The sequence below is a fragment of the Microcebus murinus genome, chromosome 2 (genome assembly GCF_040939455.1).
Source record: "Microcebus murinus isolate Inina chromosome 2, M.murinus_Inina_mat1.0, whole genome shotgun sequence".
Lineage (NCBI taxonomy): Eukaryota > Metazoa > Chordata > Mammalia > Primates > Cheirogaleidae > Microcebus > Microcebus murinus.
Window position 1 is genome coordinate 10,949,186 of NC_134105.1, and position 12,872 is coordinate 10,962,057.

The following is a 12,872-nucleotide window of genomic DNA, read 5'->3' on the forward strand; positions in this document are numbered from 1 at the left end:
GGGGAGACCCGAGGTCCGGGGGGGCTGGGGTCCTGCCTGAGGCGGCACCTGGCGTCTGCGGAGGGGCCAGGGGCAGGTCCCAGCTCTCCCACTGTCCAGGCTGGTCCTTGCCCCTTAGTTCCAGGTCACACCGTGGCCGGCCTCCCGCCGTGAGACGCAGGCGGGGACGGATGGGGGCGGCATCTCTGGGGCTCCTGTGAAATTGTTTTAAGACCTCGGAAAACAAATTGGAATTTCCAACCACCCCGCCCTCTTGAAAGCAGGCCGGGTGCGTGTTCTAGGTAATCTAGTTCTCGCCGTGCTCTATGGACGGGCTGTGGGGGGAGGGCGGCGGTGAGCCGGCAGTGGGGGAGGGGAGGGCTGGCGTCCGCGCCCGGGTGGTGCCGGGCCTGGCTCAGGAGCGCTGGGGGATGGTGGGGCGGGGTGTCTGGGGGGGGCGATGAGCCCTGCGTGGGGCACGCTGGGGCTGGAGGGCTGTGGGACAGCTCCCAGGAGCACCCGGGGGCTCCGGCCGCGGGCACGGGTTCGGGAACGTCAAGGAGGCTCTGAGCTCGGTCTGTGGTCTCTCCGGGATTGGGGGCTGCATTCATTTCGGGGGCTGCTGTGACACATCACCATGAACTGGGGGGCTCAGAACGACAGAAATGCGTTCTCTCACCGTGCGGGAGGGACCAGTCCGAGCTCGGTGTCACTGGACTGAAGTTAAGGCGGCGGCAGGGCCCCTCTCCCCCAGAGGCTCCTGGGGGGACCCTCCCTGGCCTCTTCTGGCGAACCTGAGTGTCCCTGGGCTCCTGGCCGAGTCACTCTGTCCCTGTCCTCCCATGGCCTTCCTCCCTGAGCGTCCCCGTGTCCCCCTCTCTTCTTGTAAGTGTGCAGGGACTGACGGGCCATTGCACTTGGGGCCCTGCCTGAGTCCAGGGGGATCTCATCAATAACTGATGGCATCTACAAAGACCCCATTTCCAAATGAGGTCACAGTCTGAGGTCCTGGGTGGGTATGAATTTGTGGGGGGGACGTTATTGAACCCAGTACAGGGGCTATTCGTGGGTGGGCTTCAGGGGGGCTGCACACCACCTAGATCCGAGTATAAGGTCCCCTGTGTATGGTTACCCCCGTGAAGACACGTGGCTTTCTTTGATTCGTCAGAGACCCCAAAGATGGGGAATCAGCACTCCTGCAGGACCCCTCTCTGGTGGGTGAGGCTATTGGGACAGAGGACGGGCCTTCAAAACGCAGATAGAAGGGGGTCTGGAGACCAGCCACCTGTGAGGGAGCCACTGGAACAAGAGGGCACGGCAGAAGGCTGTGTTGGAGGGCTTGGGACAGTGGGTCCCACCTCCCAGGGGTCACGGACACTTTTAAGGATATGTGTTTTTCAGGCCCAGTGCAGTGGCTCACGCCTGTAATCCTAGCACTCTAGGAGGCCAAGGTGGGTGGATTGCTCAGAGTCAGAAGTTCAAGACCAGCCTGAGCAAGAGTGAGACCCTGTCTCTACTATAAATAGAAAGAAATTAATTGGCCAACTAAAAAAATATATATATATATATAAATATGTAAATAAATTATCTGGGCATGGTGGTGCATGCCTATAGTCCCAGCTACTCGGGAGGTTGAGGCAGAAGGATTGCTTGAGCCCAGGACTGTGAGGTTGCTGTGAGCTAGGCTGATGCCACCACACTCTAGCCTGGGCAATAGAGTGAGACTCTGCCTCAAAAAAAAAAAAAAAAAAAAAGCATATGCGTTTTTCAGATGCATCCCCGGAACAGCATACATAGTGAACACACGCCTTTGGTGTACACTCCAGGCATGAGCCTCCCCCACGCAGAGCCCACCCTGGACCTCTGAGGACCCTGGTCCGACCCCGCTGGAGGGGAGGAGCTTGAGGAGGACGGAGGGAGGGAACAGCCCCGGATGCTGCAGGCAGCTGAGCGGGGTCGGGCAGAGGGGAGGTCAGGGAGGACCTGGCGTTGGGGATTACAAGAGATAATATGGGTGAAAGCGCTCCCTGGTTTTAAAAGTGAAATTCCTTATTTTGTCTTTTTTTCTTGTTAAACTGCATAAGGCAATATCTGGGCATGATAGGACAAAGTGAGGAAGTGCAGATAAGGAAGAGGAGGAAAATCCCTTTAATCTCACTGTGCGCAGACGGCCAGGGTCGGTGCGCGGCATGCGACCTTCCGAACCTCGTCCCCTGCGTTCCATCTGACATGCACGGGATCCAGTATAGGCAGCAGCGTAGTAGCTCCCATTTTCACCTGAAATATTTAATACGCTCTCGGGTGAAGAAATGCTCGGGCAGCATCTCCACCAGCTGCGTGGGCGCCTGTTGTCCGGCCGTGCTGTGACCGGCCGGCCTGCTTTGGGGCAGATCGCCGCGTTTCATTTCCTTCCCGATAAACAGTTCTGTAGTGGACATCCCTGCAGTTTCTTCTGCGCATGCGCTTCTGTGGGGGCGAGGCCGTGATCCCTGCGGCAGTGCACTGAGGCTCTCCTTTCAGAAGGCTGCATTTGGCGATAGATCTGCGTGAAGCCAGTCCTGCCTCACCCACGCCGGGTGTGGGCTCTGTGGCCCGGGCTGTCCCTGTGTGTTAGGCGGTGGCTGGGGGCTCCCTGCGAGGGTGGCAGCCCTCATTTAAAACATTCGTCACTTAATGCTCGGGTTGGAATAGAGGAAGGAAGGTCCCACTTTGGCTGCCCATCGGTTCTCTGTGGATTCTGCAACTCGGGCCCCCTTACGTGTCCCAGGATGAGCGCTTCCTCTCCCGGGAGGTTGCAGGGATCCGGAAGTGCATGGTCGTCGGGCTGGAGATGCCGTCTCCCGGCCTCTTCTGTGGACGAGCTGCCCGGAGACGCCAGCTGTGCTCACAGTCATGCTAAGGAAACCTCTGTTTCCTAGGGGAAGCTTCTCTTGGGCTCCACTGGCCTGGAATTCTGGAATGAGTTGGTTCAAAGGCTTGGCTCGTTGGCTGAAAGCCTTTGAGTTGTTGGTGACTTGGAGCTTGGGGTCTCTGCTGGGGCTGGTGTCACCCTCTAGACCTAAACAGGTGTCCACCTTCAGTCCTGCCTCTCGCTGTGCGGACCGGCCGGGCTGCGTAGTCGTTTCCGGCCTCCGTGGTCTGGTCCCTAACATGGGAGGCGAATCCTCTGTCACATGCCTCCTAGGAATGTTGGAAAGCGAGTGACATTGTCCCCTGTGGGCAAAGGAAAAGTACCAAATGCTTGGAAGAATGATTTATAATAGCCCATTTTCCTAGGAGTTGGTACTCTCCAGAAATTGAGCTTCTATTCTTTTTGTCCTCCTGTTTTTTTTCCTTCCTGAGGAGTATAGGACATTAGGAAAGCGATTCCGCATCTTCCATGCCAGGGACTCCTCTCAGCGCTGTGCAGGCATCAGCCCATTTGATCCTCGAGAGACAGGCACCAGCTTCTCCCATTTCACAGGGGTGGAGACTGAGGCCCAGGAGGCAGCCCGCCATGTTCAAAGCACGGGCTGCGGAGCTAGACGAGATGCGGCGTGGGCTGGGGTGCCCGGCAGGGCCGGTTTGAGTGCTTGTTGGGCCACCTGCTAGCTGTGTGACCTTTGAACCTCTGTTCCCTCGTCCAGAAAGTGGAAGCGACACCTGCTCTTGGTGGGTCTGTTGGGACCGCTTCAGCGCCTGGCCTGGCATACGCAGCGTGTGCCGGTGAACGCGGGGTGAGCCATTTCCGCCAGAGAGACTTCATTCTGCAATGTGCCACTGATTCTCGCTAGGAGGATGGGGACTGTCCCCTTCTGCTCCAGGGGATAAGGGCACCCACTCCATAGGTCGTTGTGATGATCGGATGCGCAAATGCAGGTGAGTTCTTTAGAGGAGCTGGCTGAGAGCTCGAATGTCCACCGTGACCCCACGTCCTCGATCACCCCTCAGGGGCTTAGATGTCAACCCCCATCCCACTGTGATGGGGTGCCCGCGGGGTCCCTGTCCCTAACCCTCGATGGCCCCACATAGCTGGTAGCTAGCGCGTGTCTGCTGCTCTTCCTCCTAATGCTCAGTTCTCACAGCGATGGCTGTACTCTTCCAGTCACCCTTCTGTTTCAGAGTTTGGTGAGTGTTTTAGTTTCCTCTTGCTGCGTAACAAATGATACAGACTTAGAGGCTGAGGACAGCACACGTTTATTATCTCACCAGGTCTGTGGGTCGAGAGCTCACGCAAAACTCGGCCGGGTCTCCTGCTCGGGTCCCCCAGGCTGCCATCAGGTGTGAACGGGGCTGCGTCTCACCTGCAGGCTGGACGGGGCAAGAATCTCTCCCAAACCCGTTGGGGTTGGCAGAATCCGTTCCCCGTGGCCGAGTGACTGAGGGCTCCGGCTTATTTCTGGCTGTTGGCTGTGCCTGTGGACACTTAGCTGCCGTGGATCACCCGGGCTCCTCTGCCATGTGGCTCTCTCCGTGGGCAGCTCACGCGCGGCACTTTGCTTCTCTAAGGCCAGGAGGACAGCGTCTCTCTTTCTGGCCTGTGAAGATGGAGACGTAGAATGCAGCACAATCCCAGGAGCGATGACCCGCCACCCTTCCGTCATCCTGTTGGTTAGGAGGAGGCCGCGGGCCCCACCCGCACCTGTCACACAAGGGCACCGTGCAAAGGTGTGGATCGTGGGGTCACCTTCAGGTGCGTCTGCCACAGCGAGTTTCGTGAGCTGACAGCTTATTGAAATGATGTAAAATAAGCACCATTAGCCCAAAGCACTTTCCTGGGAGCAAAGCGCTCACCGTCCGTTTGGCCGCCAGATGCCTGTTCGCAGCGCGGCTCTGGGCTTGCTGGAGAGCCGAGGGTGCGGGAGACGTCCGTCACTCAGCGCTGGCTTCGCCTCTCTCTGTTCCTCTTGTCTGGATGGCCTGAAGTCAGAGGAAGAGTGGACAAAGGGGGAGACGGTGGACAGGACCCCAGAGCGACAGCAGCAGGGGGGACGTGTACGTGGACTTTCTTTACATACACGGGCAGGCGCCTTTGTAGGGACAGTTTTACGTAAGTGCACGAATGTTGCACATTTTAGTGTGATTTTCCCCTTCCTTCTGTTTGTCCCCTGACCCTCCTTCGGTGACACTTCCCTCGCCCCAACCTGGAACCCATGTGCAGGATCTTGAGTTTTTTCATGTTTTCCATGCTCTTATAAGCATTTACAGACATATATGAATGGTTTTACATTTCTGGATCTTTTCTCATTCAGCCGTGCTCTGTGGAATCCTCCCACACCAGTAGCTCTATTCTAGTGTGCGGTTTTTAGAACTGTGCAATATTCCCAGTCCTGGATGTACTGCGATTTAGCCGATAGCTCCTCTCTCAGTTGGTGTTCCTGTCATTCCTCATCTGTTAGCATGGCAAGTAGCACCCACATAAGCATGTGCACACACACACATGTGCACACACATGCACACACATCCTAAAGTACCAGCTTTAATTCTCTGGGGCGTAATCCCAGGAGTGGAGTTGCTGGGTCAAAAGCTTTGTACACTATTCATTTTAGCAGCTGTGGCCAACTCAATTTTGCCAAAAGCCGAAGCACCTCACGCTGGCCCCAGTCGTTTGAGGGGAGTCCTTTCCCCGGACCCGCCAGCGAGAGGCGTCATTGGTCCCGTCAGCTTTGCCAGGCGGGGAGGTGTAGGGTGGCATCTCGTTGTTGCTTTAACTTGCACCTCCCCGACACGCAGTGACCGAGCGGGTTTCCATCCGCGTGGCTTTCGGACGCGCTCCCACGTGCCTGGCCTCTGCGCACCCTTTGCTCGCTGCGCTGCCGGGGCCTCGGTCCCCCGCCCGTCCGCTTGCCGGCTCTGGGTATGGCGCAGACCCTAACCCTCTTTCTGCCATCTGCGTAGCTGCTATCTTGCCGGAGACGGCGAGTCGTCGGTTCACTTTGTTTATTGTATCCTTCGCCATGCAGAAGTGCTGAGTTGTCACACGACTAAGAAATCATCCACCCTCTGTGGTTCCCGGGTGTCCAGTGAGGGCTAAGAAGCCCTCACCTGCACGTCTGCTTTCCTGTTGCATCCGCAGTGCAGTGGGGCAAACGTTTACTCGTGTGTGGCTGCGCCAGGCCCTGGGCTGACCACCGCAGGGGTGGACAGGTGGGGCACGCAAGATACGCCATGCCCTCAGGGAGCCCAGCGTCACCCAGATCAGCAGGACCAGTGTGACCCAGTGGCGGGGGCTGGGGGTGAGGGTGGGCAGCGCGTCCGCTCAGGGCTTCCCAGCCGGGACGCAGGGGTGCCGAGGCCTGACACCCTCGGCCCTCAGAGCAGCCGGGCCAGGCCTGGGCCTCACCCCACGAAGCCCCCCCGCCATGGGCAGCCCCATCCCTTTACCACACGCAGGTGTCCCTGTCTCCACCTTCCGTGTCGCGGGGCTGCCTTCCCTGATTCTTCCAGGCTGACGGCTGAGTCAGCCAGGTGAGGAGGGAGCGGGGAGAGAGGGAATTCCTGGAGGAAGGCACAGCAAGGGGGTGGCAGGAGGGCCTGCCCTTCCCGAGGAGTCCCTACCTGGGCCGTAGGTAGAAGGGCAGGGAGGGGTGGTGTGTGGGGGGCGATACCACCACCAAGCTGCAGACGGCCCTGTGAAAACCAGAGAGGAACCCAGGGCTGACGCTCCTTGCAGGGGGACGTAGTGGAAGGGCGAGTCAGACTTGGAAACACCGCCTCCCTTCCTGAGGTGGGAGGTGCGGGGCCCTTGCGTGCCAGCTGGCCTCCTGGCACACCCCGGCCCTCTCCTGGCTGCAGACCGCTTTGATCAGTGGTCACCCAAGGGGGTCTGTGCGCTCGCAGGAGCGTGCGGGGAGAGCCACGGAGTGCAGGAGATGGAGTTAGCTCTGCATTTCTATTTATGTTCTCGTCTCCTCCTCTGAAGGTGTATTTTTGTGTGCGTTTAATGATGTACATAATATTAGGAAGGCAGTGCATGTTCCTAATTATAAACAAATATATACTGAGACGTGCACAAGCGGAAGTCTGGAGACCACTGCTCTTAGTGGGATGACGTATTGCCACCCCCGTCTCCCCCTTCAGCCATACCCAGCGGCTCCCAAGAGTGAGGGGACCCCCAACACAGAAGGGAGGGACCCAGTGGGTGGGGGAGGCCTGGGAAAGTGATTGCTGGGAAGGAAATGACTTCTCCCACACTCCCAGAAGGCCCGGCTCCTTCTCATACATCAGCTCCTTGGAGTAGCCCCCTCCATTTTGGTTCCCTTTTTTCTTTAGAAAAATATCTTGCAATTGTGGCTATTTTGTCTATTTACCTTTTTCCTGTTTCCCCATGGGACTGTCAGCTCCATGAGGGCGGGGACGGAATGTCTCTGTGTTTGTGGCGTCCCCAGCACCTGGGACAGCGCCTGGCACAAAGCTGACCCTAAGCATAGGCGCAGCCTAACGAAGGAATGGGTTGGAGCACGTGGTGGGTATTTTCCATACCTCGTTTATTTCCATGCTCCGTGACGGTAGGCAGCATCATCTCCGTTTTTGGGCAAGAAGCTTGGGTTCAGAGAGGTTGAGTAATTTGTGCTAGGTCACACAGCCATTTGGGTACAAGGGTGGGAGAAAGAGAGCTAACCATTTTCTAAGTAGTATGTCTGCTAAGTGCCTGGCTCTGACCATAGCTTGAACCCCCCTCATTGGCTACGAAGATCAAACGCTGTTTACCGAAGGGTAAACTGAGGTGCTCAGAGAGAAGTGCCTGCCCAAGGCCACACGGTGAGGGAGCAGAGGAGCTGGGATTTGAACCCAGGCCCGCGTGAGTCCTACACACGTCCTCCTTCCTCCTTCTGGCTGTGGTTCCTTCGTTCTGGGAGAGCTCTCGGGGCCCGATGGTGGCTCCGCGGCCCACAGCGGCACGGCGGGCGCCCTGGCACACGCCTCCCCGTGGGCAGGCGGCACTGGGAGGCGGCGGGCTGGATCCGCTGTGGCGAGGGTGGCACCGGTCCACGGCGCCAGGCCCCGAGCCAGCCTCATTTGCCTGCCTAACGAGGAGGGTGATGTTTTATGCATGGCGCCTAATTCTGCCCCGGCAGTCTCCGGCTATATTTAACACCGTTAATCATTATTGTCGGCTCCCGGGGGGCCGGGCCCCTGATTAGTGTCAGAAATGCATCAGACGGGAAGGAGAGAGGGAGGAGCAGGAGCTCGCCCCCAGCCGCTCTCCTCCAACCGGGGGCAGGACCTGCCTCCCCGGCGCCCCGTCTGCCATCTGCGGGGCACGTGACTCGGGCTACCTTGGCTCGGGGTTCCCCCCCGCCAGCCTCGTGGGCTCCTCCTGCCCCCAACCCCGGCCTCAGCCTGCAGCCGGGCCTGTTAGCCATCGGCCCCTCCTGCAGTCTCGGTGTCCTTGGCACGAGAGCACTGCCGCCCGCCAGGCGAGGACGGTGGCCTGGGCGGGAGCTTGGGTAAGGGACATCCGAGCACGTGGTAGACAGGCGTCCCTGCTCCGGGCCTTCCCTACCCAGCCCCGGCCTTCCTGACTCTCACCTTCCCCAGGATGTGGTTTTCACCCGTCTTAACAAATAGGGAAACTGAGGCACAAGTGAGGTTTCACAGGCGTGTGGCGGGTTTGACAAAGTGTGTGGACCTGTGTGAACATTGGGTGGCCGTGTGGTTTCGCCTCCAGATATCCGGAAGGGTCTTCTGCGGGACCCGGGGCGGGCAGATGCCCGGGCTTTCCCGTGGCCACGTGCGGAGAGCAGGCAGTCCTGTACAGCGTTCGTTTCCTGCTTCCTCCGCTCCAGCGCAAACCCCCTCCAGCTCTGCCCTTTGCTGCCCCCCACTCCGACCCGGCTCCAGCTGCTGCCTTCTTTGTGCTGACGTGGGGGACAACGGCCCCGTGCTTCTCTCGGAGCTCCTGGGGCTCTTTCCTGAGCAGAGCGTCCGCCCGCCTGCTCAGAGCCCCGGCGGCTGCTGGCGTGACTGCGTGGCCCCGCCGAGACCCTCCCCAGCAGGGGTGAAGAGGGCAGATAAACTAGAAGGCGGGGACCGGGAGCCCGTCCTGCCATCTCTCGTCACCCGGGGGGTGGCAACTGAAGATCCAGGAGAACTGGGCAGAGGTCGGTGGAGAGGGCAGGAGTGGACCCAAGGGATGGCCCCGCTGGGGGACGCAGGCTCTCTCGGGGGTGCGGGAGGGGAAAGGACGGCCATCGGGCGCACGCCTGCACCCTCAGGGGCGCAAGGCCTCTTGCCCCAGGAGAGAGAAAGCAGGGGCGGGACAGGTGACCATCTGCCGGCTCCCACGCCGTCCACCCTGCCCGCGTCTGTCCTGCGCGGCGTCATGTGACTGTCTTGCACGGTCAGATCCAGGTCTCCGGGTTAGACCGCCCTGGGCCCGAAATGTGCAAATCATGTGGCTCCCCTGGAGGGGGGCTGGCCCTGTGGGGACCCCAACTAGGGGGAGGGCTTGGAGTGGCCAGCTAGGGCCCTCCTGCCCGTGCATGTGTGGCGCTGCCACCTGAGCACCCACTGTGCGCACCGCACCGTCCTGTGCAAAGGACTTTCTCCGCGCAGCCGGTAAACCGAGGCGTCGTAACGCTCCGTGGGTCAGAGTGGGAGCTGGTTTTCATTTCTCCGCTTGTTGCTTTTAATGGAATTTCTCTGCGTTCTCCTTTCTTGGGCCTTAATGTCCTCAGGCAGATTTTATTATTCTCTGGCCATTTCCAGTTGTTAAAATGTAATCCAATCTGTTTTAGAACCCGGGATCTCATATCTCATCTAAAGCACCTATTTCATTGCCCGCCCCCAGCTTTCTCCAGGGGGCGGGGGAAGGAAGGGGGCTCACTCTTCCAGGCAGGTGGGGTGGGGGCTGCTTGCTGCCTTGGTTCTGGTTGGTTCTGCCCACGCTGGTGGTCTCTGCTGCCATGGTGGTGCCCCTCGCTCCTGCTCCGTGACTGCCTCCACCTCCGGGCCTGGGCCACCCTCCCGCCAGAGCCCTGTTCCCTGCGAGGGCGGCCTCGCTGTGCAGAGTGTGTGCGGGGAGGGGCGGTGCTGGGGCCGGTTCTGCTGTATCCGGGCCAGCCCTGGGAGGGCAGAGGAAGGGGGCAGGTTTGTCCCCGATTGTGGGCAGTTTCTTGTCACCTCCCTCTAGAACCTGGGTGTGCTTGGCCCTCCTTATCCTTCGTTTTGGCTTTGGCTGTCATTCCGGGCTCCAGGAAATGTCCCACTCACATTCTGTTACATGCAGATTCCTCTTGCTGACTCCTTGCAACCACCCTGCTTAGTTTATGGGATTGTCCCCATTGACAGATGAGGACACGGAAGCCCAGAGAGGTGCAGTCACTTACCCAAGGCTGCTCAGCGGTGGGTAGCGGGCAAGATTTGAACCCAGGTGTGGATAACCTTAAAGCCCTCGCGTAAGAGCCTGGATTATAGAGTCTGACTCCCTGAACTGGAGTCTTGGCTCTGCCATTCCCTGGCTGTGTGACCTTGGGCAGAGCTGCTTAACCTCCCTTGCCTTGATCTCCTCATCTGTAAGCTGAGGGTGGTGATTAACAATGATACCTAGGGTTTTGGGGAGGATTAAGGACCTCATCATTGCATTTGCCACCAGGACTGTTGCTGACATTGTCTGTCAGCTGCCTCTAGGCTCCACAGGAGAAATGGCTTTCAGCCCTTGAAGCCTGGAAAATAGATATTGATCAACCACCATCATGAGTTGATTGTGTTTTCCTCTTTGCTTTGGCTGCTTGGAAGCTCACATTGCTGCAAGTATATAGGCCTTCCTGATCTCATCTTATTTTTTTCTACCTTTCTCCTTGCCATAATGCTTTTAAGTTAATTGTCTTATTTCCTATAGTATGAAGTGGTATAATATTCTAAATTTCTATGTGAAGCCCTGGTTGTCACAAACTGATGTTGCCATCACAGGGGAAACTGAGGGCAATGTAGAATATCCTGGAGAGTTGCTCTTGCAGATCGTGCCCGGTCCTTACCCCTCGGAGAAAAGCATTTCTAAGAACAGAACTGCTCTTTTGGGAATGGGGGAGGACGTTGGCGTGGTGAGTAATACTAGAAAGTCCCTCCAACCCTTTGCACGCTGAGGGGGTAGGATGATCTGCTGATATTAATGACATCTGCAAAAGGAGGAATACCTGGCAAGTCACTGTATCCATTTAGCATCAATGCAGAAAATCCCCAAATAAGACGCTCAAACAATACAGAAGTTGATTTCATGCTCACGTTCAAGTAGTTTAGAGGGGGGTCAGTCCCGGGTTGAGGGGACTGGGGGGTGAGTCCCGGGGCCCCACAGTCTAGGAAGACCTAGCGTTCCTTTCTTTAGCGCTGCTGTGTGGTAGCTTCCATCCTCAAAGTCACTCGTGTCCCAGGATGGTTGCTGGAACTTGCCATCGCATCCTGCATTCCAGAAGGGAGGACCAAGCAGAGAAGGGCACTCCTTAGAAGTTGCAGACACAACCCCCACCACGCTCTAGGCTCTGGTCCTCATTGAGGAGCTCCAGGACCTCACCCGGGAAAGGAGTCTGTGTTCTGTGCGAACTTGGGCTGCTCAGAGCCCATTTCCTCCACTATAAACGCTCTAACTACCTTGCAGGGTTCTTGTGAGGATTAAATAAGGATGTAGTAAAATAGAACAGGTGTTCCGCAAATGTAAATTTCCTTCTATTTTTAGTTCTCCCTTCCCTCCACTACTTGGGACTAAGAGAGACGCTTTAGCTACATGAGGAAAGATTTAGGAGCAATAAAAAAAGAAAACTCTTTGAGCGGGTGTGTTGTAGCACACACCGGAAAGCTGGGGTAACTAACAGATTTCTTTCGGCTGCAACCAGGGAGGCAGTCAAACGGAAACCGGAAGGAGGGTGGGGGTCCCGCGTCGATCCCTAGAGGTTAGAGATGTGTAGAAATGGGGCGTGGACCCTGGGAAGGACCTTCCCTGCTCTTGGATTCCAAAATCTTGCTGTGATTGTCTTCCCCAAGTTCAAGGTGGTGCGTGCAATGCATGTAGGGGGCGGTGGGGCTGAATGTGCAGCTGTTTCCCTGCTCCGGACGAGCTCGGGCGAGTCGAGGGCTGTTTGCACACCAGGCACGCTGGCATGGGGTGCAGCATCCTGCAGCGGCATCTCATTCCCCTGCCTCCCTTTTCTGCCAGGGCTGAGCCCCCAGGAGCTCCCTCTGGGGCCTTTAAAAGCTGAGCAAGCGAGAGCAGCACCCAGCTGGTGGCTGGCTCTGCTCGGAGGAGGCTGCTGGGGAATGACACTCTCCCCCGGGTGTCTCACCAGGGTGCAGATATTGAAGTCAGCAGTGGGGCGGCAGGCCCCGGCTGCCCTGGCTACTGGGCATGCCCAGACTGGCTCCCTGGAGGACGAGGGAGAAGAGGAGAGGAGCAAGACAGCTGAAGGTGCACGAACCCGTGCAGGAGCCTTCGGTATCTCATTTAATATCCACCGTCCCCTGAGGGGTAGGCATCACTGCCCCACTTAACAGAAGGGGAAACTGAGGCTAGGGGTAGGCGCGCACCTTGTCCAGGGTGAGTGGCAGCCTGGGGTGTTATTTGGGGAGATTCAGGCCCAGCTGTGTCACTCTGCCCTCAACCTCATCCGGGGCCAGCGGGGTGATCCCCACGAAGGGCTGGAACTCGCCCACCTCCTGCTCACACAGCTCCATGCGGCTGACGCAGGGTTCAAACCCCAGACCCACTTGGCTTCAAAGTGTGCCGAGTGTCTTGGTCTCCCTCTCAGCTCTTCCAGCCTCGCTCCCCTCCTGCACCTGGTGGCACGCCCCAGACGTAGACTGCGCCTATAGGGAGGTTTAGGGGCGGCTTGTTGGAGAGTTAGCTTGCGCTCGAAGGACTGACTCGCTGACTTCCAAGCAGCAACTGCACCAGCCCCGAGGGCCCAGGGGGTGGCCAAGTC

General features: G+C 58.1%; 1 protein-coding gene across 1 annotated transcript in view; it reads left to right on the forward strand.

The window, feature by feature from the left end:
* Positions 1 to 12,872, forward strand: part of ACTL8 (actin like 8) — a 65,245-nt gene that overhangs the window by 22,026 nt on the left and 30,347 nt on the right. The gene's annotated exons all lie outside the window — the stretch shown is intronic.